The sequence below is a fragment of the Mus musculus genome, chromosome X, assembly GCF_000001635.26.
Source record: "Mus musculus strain C57BL/6J chromosome X, GRCm38.p6 C57BL/6J".
NCBI classification, from domain to species: domain Eukaryota; kingdom Metazoa; phylum Chordata; class Mammalia; order Rodentia; family Muridae; genus Mus; species Mus musculus.
The window spans coordinates 111,691,674-111,707,880 of NC_000086.7; the positions used below are offsets into that span (position 1 = coordinate 111,691,674).

General features: G+C 34.7%; 1 protein-coding gene across 2 annotated transcripts in view; it reads right to left on the bottom strand.

Moving 5' to 3' along the window:
- Hdx (highly divergent homeobox) overlaps positions 1 to 5,406 on the bottom strand; it is a 121,876-nt gene extending 116,470 nt beyond the window's left edge. For both annotated transcript variants that reach the window (NM_001290459.1, NM_001080549.2), the window contains exon 1: positions 5,294 to 5,406. The gene's annotated coding sequence lies outside the window, so the exon portion shown is untranslated. The remainder of the gene's footprint in view (positions 1 to 5,293) is intronic.
- Between the last annotated feature and the right edge of the window lie 10,801 nt (positions 5,407 to 16,207).

Genomic DNA, 16,207 nt, shown 5'->3' on the forward strand with positions numbered 1-16,207 from the left:
AGGAATGTGTTCGCCATTGGCTGCTTAGACATCATAGTAAAGAATGTGAGCCTATTACCTTACGCCATGTGAAACCATGAGGGTTCATATGATGACCTCTTTTTGTAAGAAAAACACGTATCCACTGAGAAAAACATGGAAATTTTATAGACTTTACAGGCTAAGTGGACATATACACAAACATATACTCGTGCAAACATTTGAAAAATAAAATGAAGTGTTTAGCTTAGAATAACACCTTCCTTATGTCCAAGTTCTGCCACTTACTAATTGCATGACCTTGCACAAAAACAACCCCCAAAATGACTGTCTACATGGAAAAGGTTTCTACTGGGTATGTAAGTCACGTGTTTTTGCAAGACTGCTTAAAACACATCAAAAGAAAATGTCTCCCATTCCAAGGAGAGAGAAACTAAGGAGATGATTCCCTTAATTTTTTTATTACTCTAAAAAATAAAAGGAGTGAAGAATGCCAGTCAGTTCAATTGCTTATTATACTAGCTGTAAAGCAGCAGGGGACCAAGAAAGTTGAGCAACTTCTCTTGTATACCTTTACATGAAGAAGTAAACTATAGTGTTTGATTGACAAACATGATACAATGTCATACATCCAGTTAATGCTGGCAGTTTTTCTACTAGCTGTCACAAAGATGACTCTACTTACACAAATGAGTTTTCCCTTATTGCCTTGGTATTATTGGTGCTTAGAAAGGTTCCAGGATGCCTGTAACAGTTTCTGAATATGCTAACCTTTCCAGCTTGTGTGTGTGTGTGTGTGTGTGTGTGTGTGTGTGTGTGTGTATCTGTTTATTGTTGAGGACCAAACTCAAGATCTAATTTTACTAGGCTAGTACTCCAATGCTGAGGTAAATCCGAGCCCTAGCTGTTACAGCATCTTTTTTTTCTTAAAATATCTTTTTTTCTTTGTTTTTGAGATAATAATTTAATTAGATTTCTCCTTTCCCTTTTCTCCCTCCAGACCCTCTCATATGCTTCTCCCTAGTCTTCTTAAAATTCATGGCCTCTATTTTTCCATTAATTGCTATTGAATGGATATTTGTATTTCTACCGCTTTAGATTTCATCACCTTTTACTTCCGAAAACAGTATACCTAAATATAGTATACTCAATGGATTTACATGTAACCACTAATTTCCATTTTAACCGATTCCACTACAAAATAAACATCAGCAATTCATATTTTTATCATGTTGAGGATTCTATTGTTTAAAAATCTAATGTCCTCTCTAAAATACAATTTTAATGTGATTGAATTCAGTGTTTTTTAAAAAAATAATTTAATGTAAAATTTATCATCTTGTATAATTAAGGCACTGTATTTCTTACAGATTTATTTATGTTTTATTTTATGTAATTGGATGTTTTGCCTGTGTATATGCATATGGACTCTGTACATGCCTGGTATCGATAAAAGTCAAAAAGGGTCATTGGAACTGGATTTATGGAAACCAAATATAAGCATACACCATTGGGTCAAGCTTACTCATGACTGACATTCCACACATAGTATGGAGGATATACACCTGTCTCGTGCCATCATCACCTTGACAAAGCCTTGATCTTCTCAGATTCTAAACTGCAACTGGAAATCCAAAATGAGTATCTTCATTTAGTTATAGGCACACACACACACACACACACACACACACACACACACCCCACACACACACCACACACACACACACACACATACCACACTGGGCCAGGATGCCAGAGGCTCAGATCCTAGTTAAGTCTCTTAAGAATTCATTATGTTACCTTTCTCAAGGATACATTGATCATGAGTCAAATAGAAGTTGGATCCTGACTGTGGCATTTGAATCCTAGCTGTGTGGACCTAGGCAAGTCAACTACTTTGACCTTTCAGTTTCTCAAAACAAAAATGAAAAACAAAATAATATTAGCAACTGTTTGAGAGGCATGCTATATGGATTAAATACAATAAACTGTGTAAGAGTATGATGGTGTATATAAAATACACAATGCTTGTGCTAATATTAGCAAAGTACTTCACATCTCTAGGTCTCAGATTTATGCTATGTAAGATGAGAAAACTGGCTTATCATTAGAAAGTTCCTTCTAGCTCAAACTCTACATCTTAAATGAAAAAAAAAATCTCCTTTTCTCTACAGGTAAGAATCATAAAATGAACATCAATATATAGATGATATTTTCTTCCTTGATATTTTATTTTATTTTATTTTATTTTATTTTATTTTGGTTTTTCGAGACAGGGTTTCTCTGTATAGCCCTGGCTGTCCTGGAACTCACTTTGTAGACCAGGCTGGCCTCAAACTCAGAAATCCACCTGCCTCTGCCTCCCAAGTGCTGGGATTAAAGGCGTGCACCACCACACCCGGCTTATCTTTTATTTTTAATGATGTAAAATAAAGAGCATGTTCAATCTTAAGTCCTGCATTTTGGTCAGAGTTGCCTAACTGAATAATCTATTGGTGTGCAAATAAACATGTAAGGGAATCATATTAATTACTATATTTATTGTCTACAAACTAAAACTGCTTTGAAAGAACCCCATAATTTAGGCAAGAAGAGAAAAGGTCAAGGTAAAAGAACAGTCCCTAATAATAAATAGCACTTATAGTTTGCTTATAATAACCTATTAGCATTATTTTAAAATTTATAAATTGTAATATCCTTCTGAATTGCTTTTAAGCTATAGTCTCAAACCATAACATTCAAAAAGTATTGGGATGGTGTCTCAAAGTGAAATAAGAATTGAAAAAAAAAACTGTTTATCTAAAAAACATTCTCTATAATAAGCTATGATTACACTATCATTCAAGCAAAAGTTCTGTTCTATGAAACAATAAAATTTTATTCCCCAGAGGAATATATATATGTATATGCAAATATATATATGCAAATATATATGCAACTGTAGCAACCACTATGGTGATCAGCTGTCAAATTAAAACTGTCAAGGGTAGTCAATCTAACATAGTAATTGAAAGTATAATGCAATAAATAGTGATTAATAGCAGATTTTTCAAGAGGCGATTCATGACATAATGTGATTAGAAAGAAGTACAGAGTGATGGGATGTCTCTAAGCAGTGTCTTTCCAGTGGAAAGAATTACAAACAAATCTACTTCCGAGGCTATAATGCTTTGGTCTTGTTTGTGGCATATTTGAAAGCCACTCATGAAACAGGTATCTCCATTATGCCTTTTTCGTGACTCACAGTCAGGTTTGTTTAGTCACCAGAGGAGTCCTTGCCTGACTAAAGATGACTAAAATTGACGTGTGTGTGTGTGTGTGTGTGTGTGTGTGTGTGTGTATAGTTCTCTCCAAAACAATATTACTAAGCTCCCCAGGGGATTGTTTCCTAAAGAAAAAAGAAGTGAAGTTACTATAGCTGTTTTCATTAGTCAGCTAGGTGTGTGGGAAGATAGTAAAGAACTGGCTGGTATATTCTCAACCGCTAAGGATATAAAGTCCAGTTAAAGAGTACATAACACACACACACACACACACACACACTGCACAAAGTAAGATGGTAGACAACAGGGTAGAAGAAAGTGGCAAATCAAAGAACAGATGTCAGAATTTTAGGGAAGTTGACCTATACAGCCACTGCATTGTACTTGAAAGACACTTATAGGTGGTCTAATTTGAACAGCAGTTCCAACGAAGACAAGATTTAAATTATGTAGAATAGAAAGTTGCCTAGGAAAAAGTGGTGATAGTGGTGTGAGAAGCAAAATTGTTCAAGAAACAGTAGGGAAATTTACATTGAAGAAAGATAAGGTGCTACCATTCAAAAAGGCTAGATTGAGGTTTCGTTGTTCTTTTGCAATCTAGGTAGAATCTGACTTGGAATAATAGATAACAGGAAGTAGCTTGAAAAAATGGATAATAGGAAGCCAAGGATATTCTTGTTAGAGAAAACAATATTGAAGTAGTGTTCACAGACAGGTAGTTTTATATGGTGAAAGGAATATGCTGGCTAGGAAGCTCCTTTAGTTACCAGAGGAGTATAAGAGAGAAGACTGAGGAGCAGGTGAAGAATGGTATGAGAAGACATACAAAGGAAAAGTCGCCAATATTTAACAAGATCTTCACTTTAAAAATTGGAGAAAATCCCAATTTTTCCCTGTAAAATGGGAGTAAATGATGAGATCATGGCAGGGACTAATAATCCAACAATACAATCTTTCCCCAAGGACAGAGGGGCTGATCATTCCTCCAAACAGTGGGGTGACATAGTCCGTCCCAATTAATGGATGCTAGAGAAAGTCTCTTGAAATAAGATTTGACTTAGATGGTTCTAATAGAAACACCCAAGAAGAAGAAAGAAGGAAAATATCAAATCTGAGATAGAGGTAAAAGCTTTATGTGATGGGGCTAAACATGAAGAAAAGACAGACAAGTGAGTAAATATATTTCTAAGTCTTCAAAGTGATGCGCCAAATTACTGAATGTCATATCACACCTAAGCTCTTTGAAGATTGAAAGTTAGATTTATTTTTAAAACTATTGTATACAATCCCCCCACACACATCTTTAACTCTTCTTTATAACTGAGAACTTTAGTCTGCAAGTTCTTCAATTTCCTTCCTTTCCATAGACATATCTTTAAAGTAAGAATTTGCTTTCTCAAATTTATCAGTCTTATTTTGATGCTGAGTACACTCAGTAGGCCAAATGCAAAAATCAGTAGCAGATCCCTCACTTCAAATGGCACTTGAAACATCTCAAGGCCAAATCCCTAACCTTTCCCTTATTCAGTTCAGACACAGCTCAGCCCCTCCCCCTCCAGCTAAAGAGAAAAGGCGCCTGCGCAACTTCCAAGCCCATTCTCTCTGCAGTGAACCTCCCCCCTCCCCTCTAATCAGAGTGTTTATGCGCAGGCGCAGCGTCCTCGGTGCGATTTGAGTGGGGCTATGAGAAATCTACTGTCCAGTGAAATCTAGAAGTGGTAGAATTCAATCCTGTCTTTTCTTTAGAAGCAGAGGCGCCAGTTTCTCTTACTATCTGGCCAGTAGTAAGTCCCAGACATCGCCCTCTTTCAGAGCAAGGTCCTGCACTGTGTGGCAATACCCACAGTATCCCCATCCTCAGCTCCTTTCTAATTTCATGCTCTTCCCAGCCTTTGCTTGGAGGGTAGAGGAAGTTGGCTTCCTAGAAGCTGCACCAATTTATTGGCTGTATCTTTAGGCCACAGACCCTACGGGCCCCCTACTGGGCACATTATCCCAGGGTCTTGAAAGTCCTCCTTTGCCCTTCACAGACAGTCAGGTTAGGCGCTTACCTCGGGCGTGGTGCGGTCACGAAAGAGATCAGAGGTTCCAAGATGAGACCAGGGCCAGAGCAGGCGGAGTCCGCAAGATTTTTTCCTGGGTCTCCACTGCCGCCTCAGACAATGAAATCAGCGTGTCCGATCATCAATTCTCATCATGATCGTGACGTCACCAAAGACAGCGGCCAATGAGAGCCCGAGATCAGCTCCGGACAGTCCCTGGCCTCAGCCCAGAACCCAAGAGTTGGGAGGGAGGGGAGGAGAAGTGGCTTCCTGTAGTAGGGCTGCCTCTTCCTGGCACTTATCTGCTAAATCTGTGGCGGGGGGCCTCTCAGTTCTTCTCTCCCTGGGTAGCTGTGAACATCCAGCATCCCTGTGCCTGTAGTAGTTTCATGACAATCCTTTGAGTCAAGTGATGCCTGGTCTTCAAACTTGAGATTTGCTTTGAGAAAAATTTTTCTCCATTACCAAAACTGAATAGTAGCATAAAGGTTCATTTGACAGGTATATAAGCAATGTTATTAAAAATCAATGTTTCCAAAGACCCTTTGGAATTTTTCCAATAAGAATGAGTGTACTTATTTGTAAATGGTTGACTGTGGTCACTAAGGCACTAAATGGACTTAATTCACTTAATTTCAATCCTTGTTTTGTCAGAAAAACAAATCTGGGCAATCACCTGTGAATTACAGGGAAAAAAATAAAGGCAAGCCTTATGTTAAATTGGCAACACTTGATGCATTACCAAAATTTGTTGGGTGACATGAGAGATATATAATTTGTTGGTTAGTTACTGTTACAGAATTTGCCATCCCATTTGGAAGATAGAATTAGCATGCAGTAAACATTGACAACAATAAAATAAAATATATGATCTTATGTTCTGTTATTAAAGACTACATTGTTTTATGAATGAAGGCATCAGTAAGATAGGAACGTTGGGGAAGCGTTCTATTTTAATATTTTAATTTGATTGTTGGTTAAAAGAAGATATGAAGATAAAATGCAACTGTCTTAAAGGGGGAAAGGAATAGGCAACTGAAGAGAATATATATATATGTATATATATATACACACACACACACATATATATATATACATATATATATATAATAAAACCAACTTGACCAATGAAGAGTATATAGTAAGAACTAGTGTGAAATTAAATAGGCTGAAAATAAAAACCTTTAAAAATAGACAGAAAACTTTGATTCAATTAAAAGCCACCAAAAGTTTTGTGGTTCAAGGGATATCAACCTCTAGAATCAAAGATCCTCAAAAAAATCTCTGATAATTTTTATCAAACACAATTCAATTCACATACAACTCTAGATTTCTCAATATCTTCCATTCCCAGATACTATAAAATGTAAATTCTTATCAACTGCATACAACCCCCCCCCCACACATATCCTAAACAATGTATTTGTAGCATTTTTCCATATATGTAGTTGACTCACATGTAGCATGACTCACAAATGTCTATAACTCTGGTTCTAGAGGTCTGATGCTCTTCTCTGTGGGCACCAAGCACACACATGGCACACAGATATACATACAGGCAAGACATCCATACATATAAAATAAAATAAATATGAAAAAGAATTGCAAAAAGCTAATTTTGCTAAACTGTGTATAGAGTTCAGAGAATATTGGAGACAGAAAGGCAAAGGATAAATAATATTTTATCTAGTGCTGAAAGATAAATCCCAGGTCCTCCACTTTTTAGACAAGTGCCCTAGTAGTTATCAACACACCTAGTTCTTTTGAGATAGGTTCTCTCTAGCTATATCCCAGGCTGCCCTTGTTCTCTCAGTCCTTCTGCCTCCACCTTCCAAACAATGTGACTAGAAGCACCTCAACCAGTTCAAATAAAAGTCATTAGTCCTTAGTAGATACAGGTTGAAGAGCCAAGGTTTAACAAAATGAGTTGGGGCTTCAAAAACTAGAACTAAGTCAAGATAGAATTAATGTTCTGAAATTACCTGAACAAAGTAAGTGTACAACAGAAAGTTCTCAACAGCCAGTATCAGAAAGCAAAGTACAAATTGTAGGTACTTGGGAAAAATAACAGGTGACAATATTCAAGATTGCAGATGAAGAAATATTTAAGTTGGGTTTCAAAAAAATAAGTGCGTAGTTAAAGAGATTAAGAGTCAGTAGACAAATTCCTGAGAGGACAGACAGCATTAGGATCTAATTGGCAGGAAAAAGGCAAGCACAAAGGTCAATTTAAAAAGAAGGGAATTAGGGACTCAAGCAAATAAGTACAAATAATGTCAGTTTTTATATATGAAACAAGGAAATGATTAGAAGTCAATGCAAATCAAGAAACAGAGAAATAATAGAAAATTAAAGAACAGAATATGGCAAAGTGAAAGACGGATTAATCTCAAGGTGGATCTAATAAATAAAAGAAGCTAGTCAGCTTTGAGCTGGAGCTTTAATAATCCCAGTGTGCTCAAACTGGGTCCTGAAGGTGGGAGGAAATAAACAGGAACATCTGTCTGCAGTGAAGTACATGGGAGCAAAAAAGGAGTTGCTTGTAGACATCAGATTTCAACAATAAAAACCAGAAAAAATATAGAGTGGTTTTTTTGGCTGTCTTATAAGAATTAATAAGGTAAAAAAAATCTTTCTTCCAAACTTGAATATCATTTTTTTCCATTAGAGTAAATTTTCTAAATGACATGTAGCAAAATTATTTGGCAGTGAAATTTTCAAGAATACATTTCAGAACTTTGCATGACATTATTATACTATCAGTTGCATTACAAAGACTGTGTGAAAATGTTATATCACCAATTTTTAAACTTGTCCTATAAAATTATTTTAATTATTTTTCTCTCCAATAAAATTTCCTATTCAGCTTCAGATTGTTGATACATACTGTGTTATCTAGACAAACAACCTTTGTTGATTACTTTCCTGTTTTCACTTTATTAACCTAGTATTTTTGGTAACATAATGAGTAGGAAACAAATGACAGTGAGTTGGCTTGGGCTGTTAGTCAATATAATCGGATATCTCTCAAGTGAGTATTCTGTACATTTAAAACATCTAAATCTCACTGTTCGTAGCATAGACATTCTATTTAGGACTCAGAAATTATTGTGACAAGTACCATTTTAATACTTAACATGTTCAATTGGTAATGTAGCTTTCTTTTGCTACTGCTGAAAATCGTTCATAATTTTTGCTTCTAGTAGCCAAAGCTGCATACTAAGACCTGTGTAGCCTTGGGAGAAAAGGCAACATCTTCAACAAGTGGTGCTGAAAAAACTGGATATCTATCTATAGAAGAATGAAACTAGATGTTTTTCACTTACTCTGCACAAAAGTTAATTCTATATAGATAAAAGACATCAATGTAAATCCCAAAATACTGAGACTCCTAAAGATAAAGGTAAGTTGTACACTAGAGAGATATGTAGGTAGATGGATAGGTAGATAGATAGATAGATAGATAGATAGATAGATAGATAGATAGATAGATAGATAGATAGACAGATAAAGGCAGAGAGTTTCTAAACAGGACTCTAGCTGTGCTGTGCAGGACGTAAAGTAAACAATTGGCAAATTTTACCTCACAAAAATAAAAGGCTTCTGTTGAGCAAAGGAAATTGTCAGTGAAGAGCAGTCTACAAAATGGGAAAGAATTGTTGATAGTCGCTCATCTTACATAGGATTAATATCTAGAATGCACAGAAAACTAAAAGATCTAAACATCAAGAAAATAAACAACTTGACCAAAACTGGACCATGGGTCTGGACAAATAGTCTCAAAAGGTGAAAAATAAACAACTAAGAAATATCTATAAATGGCAACCTCACTATCCATCAAGGAAATGCAAATTAAAACTACATTGTGATCTGTCTCACCCTAGAATGATCACAGTCAAGAAAAAAAATAACAAATACTTCTAAGGGTGTGGGGATAGGCAAACTCTTACTCTTTCTTTAGGAGTGGAAACCACTATGAAAATCAGTGTGGAAACTTCTAAAGAAGAAAGCTGAAAATAGAACTACCTTATAACCCAGACATATCAGACATATCCTTCACCCAAAGAATGCTACACTACACAACAGAGAAAACTGCATTCATTGCTCTCTATTCATAATAGCTAGGATAGGAATCAGACTTGATTTCCATTAATTGATGAATAGTAATGAAAACGTGGTACTTGTACAAAATGGAATTCTAGTTAGCATTAAAGAAAAAACAAATTATTAAATTTCCAGATAAATAAATGAAATGTGATAGTATTATATATGTAGTATTTAATGAAAATATATTTTAATAAATTCTTTGAGAATTTCATAGAATTGTATTTACCTTGAAAATATCCATGACCTCTCCCCTTACCACCCTTGCAGTTCTCTCATCCTTCCCACCCAACTTTGAGATTAATTTTTGTTTTAATCTTTCCCTGTGCAGTTCAGTTTGTGTTGTCGAACTAGTCTTGGGGCTATGTCATTAAAAAACAAAACAAAACAAAACAAAACAAAACAAAACAAAGCAAAGCCAAGTCTTCTTCTTGCAACCATCATACACCAGACAAACTTCCGACATACAGGATGAGAAAGTGGCTATGATTTGAGAGGCAAAACTATTTCTTTTCACAAAAAATATTGTGTGTTATAATTCAAAATCACAGCTCTCTGTATCTCAAACCCTACAAAATCTACTACTTTGCATAACTTCAACTTCTATTTAATCTTAAGTTTTAAATATTAACATAGGTTATTTTATATCCATCCTTTCCTATAGCTAACCAATTTTTAGAATACTGGGTGAGGTTTATATATATACATACATGTACACTAAATAAGTGTTCTGATGAAGTACATCTCCACATCCAATGACCTTCTCATCACTCTTAAAAGCACTTTATCCAAAGAGAGTAGATAATTTTCAAAGTAGAGACATTAAAGATTATGGTTTCTTAATAAAGATGGGGTGATAAAGAAAAAAGCAGTGATGTGCTAGGGCCTGCCAACACCTGCTTGGGAGAACTGATTATGTCCATCTCTTCATATTTCAATTCTGGTGACTATACTCTGGTAAAATGGTAAAGCTATGTTTGAAGTAGTAATACACAAATCAGCCAGTGCTACTAATGAGGGCCACCCCATTGGTAAAAAGCTACTCATTAAGCACCGACCAGCATACTGCTAAGCATATAGCAAGACAGAGTATGAAGAGGAGAGAGTACAGAGTAGTGTTTTGAAATTAACTCAGAGGGATTGGTTAACTCTAATTTGTTTACCATGAAAATATGAGGTACAACTGGAAAATGCATCTGTGATTAGGAGTGAAAACATATCTTACTAATTAGCCTTTAAAACATTTAAATAGAATGTTACAGAGAAAATATTCTGGATCCAATGTATACTTTTGAAGTAACTAAGTTATTTGGTAATTATAATTAACCTTATCCTACTTATACCTACCTATGTTCTTTTTACTCAAATCTTTATTTAAACAAGAATCAAAACACCATTGAGTAAATGGGAATGGGGGACCATCTAGAGAGTGCCATACCCAGGGATCCATCCCATAATTAGCCTCCAAACGCTGACAGCATTGCATACACTAGCAAGATTTTGCTGAAAGGATCCTGATATAGCTGTCTCTTGTGAGACTATGCCGGGACCTAGCAAACACAGAAGTGGATGCTCACAATCAGCTATTGGATGGATCACAGGGCCCCCAATGGAGGAGCTAGAGAAAGTAACCAAGGAACTGGGGGGATCTGTAACCCTATAGGTAGAAAAACAATATGAGCTAACCAGTACCCCCAGGGCTCGTGTCTCTAGCTGCATATGTATCAGAAGATGGCCTAGTGGAAAGAGAGGCCCATTGGTCTTCAAAACGTTATATGCCTCAGTACAGGGTAACACCAGGGCCAATAAGTGGGAGTGGGTGGGTAGGGGAGTGGATGGGGTAGGGTGTGGGGGACTTTTGGGATAGCATTGGAAATGTAAATGAAATAAATACCTAATAATAAAAAGAAGTGTATTTTTTTAAGAAAGTTGATTTTAGATGGGTTATAATGGATGATATTGGTCAAGTGATTTTATTTTATCATGTGGATCTGACAAGAAATACATGAGTATTGCCTCAGTACAGAGCTATGCCTGAAACTTTAAAGCAAGACTTTGAATTAAGTGATTATATATATATATATATATATATGAAAGGAGTATCTGAAGAGGCATAAGGTGGATACTCACATAATATGTAAAAATATGGAACTGAAAATAATGCTAGGCCAAAATGGGTATTAAGATGGCAGCATAGACTCATGAGTTAGACTTGTTTGTAAATCACTACTTTCTTGTAATGAGGCTATTTTTTTGTGCTCTGCAGAAACTCAGTTGATGACAATGGCCAATATGCTTAAGTTTTAAAGGAAATCTCTATATGGACAAAGCATAGCAGTGATAGTCTAAAAGTCCAGGGAACATTGTTCTATATAACAGAATTATTGGACCGATGAAGACTCCATATGTTCATCTAATATTTTAGTCAATTATTCACTTTCTTCATAGACTAGTCCCTAGATAACATCCCCTGTAATATTTTAAACTGTGTATGTCATGAACAATAAAGGGTGAAAAAAAGCCTACATGAATATTTTAGTATGGTAACAAAGTAAAATATATACAGTCAGATATTTTAAATTCAAGACTAATTGCTGTTTTTTTAAGTTTCAATAACACTGTAATGGATATATTCACATATGTCATCTCATTTAATCCAATGATCAAAAAGTTGATTTTAGATAGGTAATAATGAAAATCTTAATAATCAAAAATGAGGGGGTTAATTCTGTATGACTGATAAAAATAAATGGTCATTATGAAAGTAAAGTAGAAATTAATAAACAATTTATATAAACAAGTCTAATTAACATGAAGCTTTGGCAATCAGGTTTTTACTTTTTGTAATACTTATTTAGATATTTAGATTTAATTCATCCTCTTTTAAATAAAACATACAATTATTTTAATACCTATAATTTTATTGAATGATAGCTGTATGCTATATACACAAATAAATTAAAATAAAATATATTTGTTCATATTGAATCTACAAAGGTTTATGAGATTATTACTCCAATTTTAAAATAGAAATCAAATCTTTTTTTCTTTTTTTAATTTTATTTTTTATTATTTTTTACATTTTTTATTAGGTATTTTCTTCATTTACATTTCAAATGCTATCCCAAAAGTCCCCCATACCCTCCCCCCCACTCCCCTCCCCACCCACTCCCACTTCTTGGCCCTGGTGTTCCCCTGTCCTGAGGCATATAAAGTTTGCAAGACCAAGGGGCCTCTCTTCCCAATGATGGCCAACTAGACCATCTTCTGCTACATATGCAGCTAGAGACACGAGCTCTGGGGGTACTGGTTAGTTCATATTGTTGTTCCACCTATAGGGTTGCAGACCCCTTTAGCTACTTGGGTACTTAGAAATCAAATCTCAGAGACATTAACATTTCAAAGCTTGTATGTGTGAAAGTCGATATTCAAATATACATTTTTTTAAAGAAAACTCAATTATTTCTAGCTATATTGCTTTCTGTGCTCATAGGATATGCACATTGTTTTTAACAAAAGTCCCAATAGTAAGACTTAATCATGGACTGGGTAAATATAGTACATAGAAACAACTCAGAGTTATATACTGAAATATAACAATGGGGTAAATATTTGAGGTTTGCTTTGGAATACAAATTACATCAAAAAACATATTTATGCTAAGAATTTATGACAAAGTACTGACAGCTGTTGAATCTAAGTTATGAGTGTATGTGGAGTTGCTAATTATTCTCTCTTCGCTTTCTCATGTATTTAAGTATTAAATAATAATTTGAAGAAATCAAACCCTCTATGATCTTATACTTCTTACTGGTCAAGGGAGATATTCTCATATTCTTACCTATATCATGCTATCTTTTTAAAAAAATCATGCAAAGAACCAAATGGTTCTTATTTCTTATTTCCTATCAGGAGGTAATGACTTTGAACTATGGGCCCCTAACATCTGATATAGCTGTACCATAACCACAAGGCAACCAGGCAATCTGAACCCATATCTCCAGACTGCTTGCTAAAAAGTAAACAAAATATATTTAATGTGATATAGTAATAAGTTTTATGAGTGACTAACAGGGCTGTGTAAAGTTTTCCATTACTTCTAAGCCTTGAAAATAATAAAAATTCATGACCACATAATGTTTTAACATTATATTTTGATCTCCTTTAGATTTTTTAAAACAAAATGGCTCAGTGGGTAAAGGAATATACTACTTTGATCCTTCTTTAAAAGAGAAAACATTTTCTTTTAACATTCTCACTCAGCCTTAGTTTTTCCTCATATAACTTACCACTGTATGACATTAAATCATGTATTGTGTACTTGCTAACTGTTTTCTTTCCTCACTAGATGGTAAATTCCATGAGGTAATGTCTTATGATTTTGATTACTGTGATTAAAACACCATGATCAAAGGTAACTTGGGAAAGAGAGCTTATTTTATCTTGCTCTTTCAGGTAAGTCTAGTGATGAGTGAAATCAAGGAAGGAACTCAAGAAGGCAAGGAACTTGAAGGCAGGAACAAAATCAGAGGCCATGGAGAAATGGTGCTTACTTGCTTTCTCTTGATAGCTTGCACAACATGCTCTCTTATACAATCTAGGATCATCTGCCAAAAGTGATCCATAGTGATCTGGATCCTTCCATATTAATTATTAATCAAGAAGATGCACCGTGGACTAACCCACAGGCCAATCTGGTGAGATCATTTTTTTTTCAATTTACATGCTGTCTTCCCAAATGAGTCTAGCTTGTGTCAAGTTGAAAATACACTAACCAGCACAATTATCCTGCCTTTCTTATTTATTACTATATTTCAAAATATTTCAAAAGCACAATCACTGGTACATAGTAGGTACTCAGTACATGCTTGTTGATCACATAAATAAATGACTAGTTTTGTGGGTTTTGGCATCAAGCAACAGAAAAGTTAAATGATCATTTTATATATTCAAGCCATGGTAAATCGGAGCTTATGAAGTAATATCCTTCATCAAGTAGCTTGCCAATTGTGTCAAAGATGTGTACAGATCTCAGAGGCCCAAAACAGACTTTAGCAATACTACTCTCATATCTATACTGAGGAATGATTAGAGTGATAAAACACTACAGTTCATTTTCATGCATACCAGTTATACTTAATATTCATTCTCAACTTAAAAGGATACAAAATCACCTAAGAGATAAGTCTGTAGATAAACTTGTGAAAGATTATCTAGATTAATTGAAAAGACTCCTCTTTAAGTATGAGCAGCACAATTCTAAAGGATTGGAGCCCCAGACGGAATAAAAAAGTGTGTTGAGCACTAACACTTGCCATTCTGTTTCCTAATTAAAAATTCAACACAAGCAACTGCTTCACTCTCTTGCTTCCTTATTATAGATTGTACCCTCCCAATGTAAGCCATCATATGGTTTCTTTCCATGAGCTGTTTTTGCCAGCCATCTTGTCACATCAATTAATACAGCATCTGTATTTGTTAAGAATATTATATTAAATTATTTGTGAGCTGAGTAATTAATACTGTGCTTGTATGGATTAAGAGTAGTATGTTAAATCATTTATGAGCTTGAGGGCATGTCCAATGTGATCTGTGGGCTGCATGTGACCCAGGATAACTACAGATGTGTCCAAACACAAAATCATCCTTATTTATTTATTTATTTATTTATTTATTTATTTTGGTTTTTCGAGACAGGGTTTCTCTGTGTAGCCCTGGCTGTCCTGGAACTCACTCTGTAGACCAGGCTGGCCTCGAACTCAGAAATCCGCCTGCCTCTGCCTCATCAATTTTTAAAATATAGTTTTGTGATATATTTTTCATATTTGATTCTTGATTCTGATCCTCAAGAGTGAATTTTATAGATCACATCATGCTGCAATAGTGAAAAGTGTAACATGTGACACACATGCCTGCTACAGTCTCAAAATATTTGGGGTCTTGAGAATTACTAAAAACTTGGTTAAAAAAAAATAGGTCCTTTGTTCCTGAGAAAAATGAAGTTCTTTGCTAATTGATCTTTGCTGTACCTTTGTGACTTAGGTCTGGATCTGGGGCTGAGATCATCATTGAGTATGGCTAGAAAAAGAAGAAATAATATGAACAAATTTATATATTCATATTTGACACCGTGGAGAAATTTAACATGAACAGGTCTTTTATTGAATTGGGAGTATATAGAATAGACCTGATAGACACATTATGAAAGGAACAGGAAACGAACAATAGTAGATGATAGAAAGAAAGTGATGAAAGAAAAGATAATTTTTGCCTGCTTTTCAATTCAAAAGCCTTTGTATCTAGAGTCTTGAGCAATTTTTCTTGAGTGATTTAATTCTTAAAATGCCTCTCCAAAACTGTATAATTTTAATGTCTATGGCAAATGTTAAATTTTTAGAAAGCATTAAACTTTTGATATGAATGGATAAAGACTTACAGAAACCTTAAAACAAGATAAAGAAGAGAAATAGATTATAACATATTTTTATTTTATAAGTATGGAGATATTATACTAGCATAATACATAAAAAATTCCCTATAAGTGTAGAAAATTTCTAAAACTTGTACAGAACTAGATTAAGTATGCTTCAACTAAATTAAGTATACTTCTTTTTAAGTAGCTATATATACAAATTTATTTAATGACTATAATGTACAGGGCTATTGTGCTTTAATATCCACATTTGATATATAACTTTTTTGAGTAATATCATCTGAAATACATCATATAATATATGGTGGTGATGCTCTATGACCCATAATTTGTTTAAAAAACAATGCACATTTTAAGGGTAGAAGACAAGACTATTTCTAAAACTC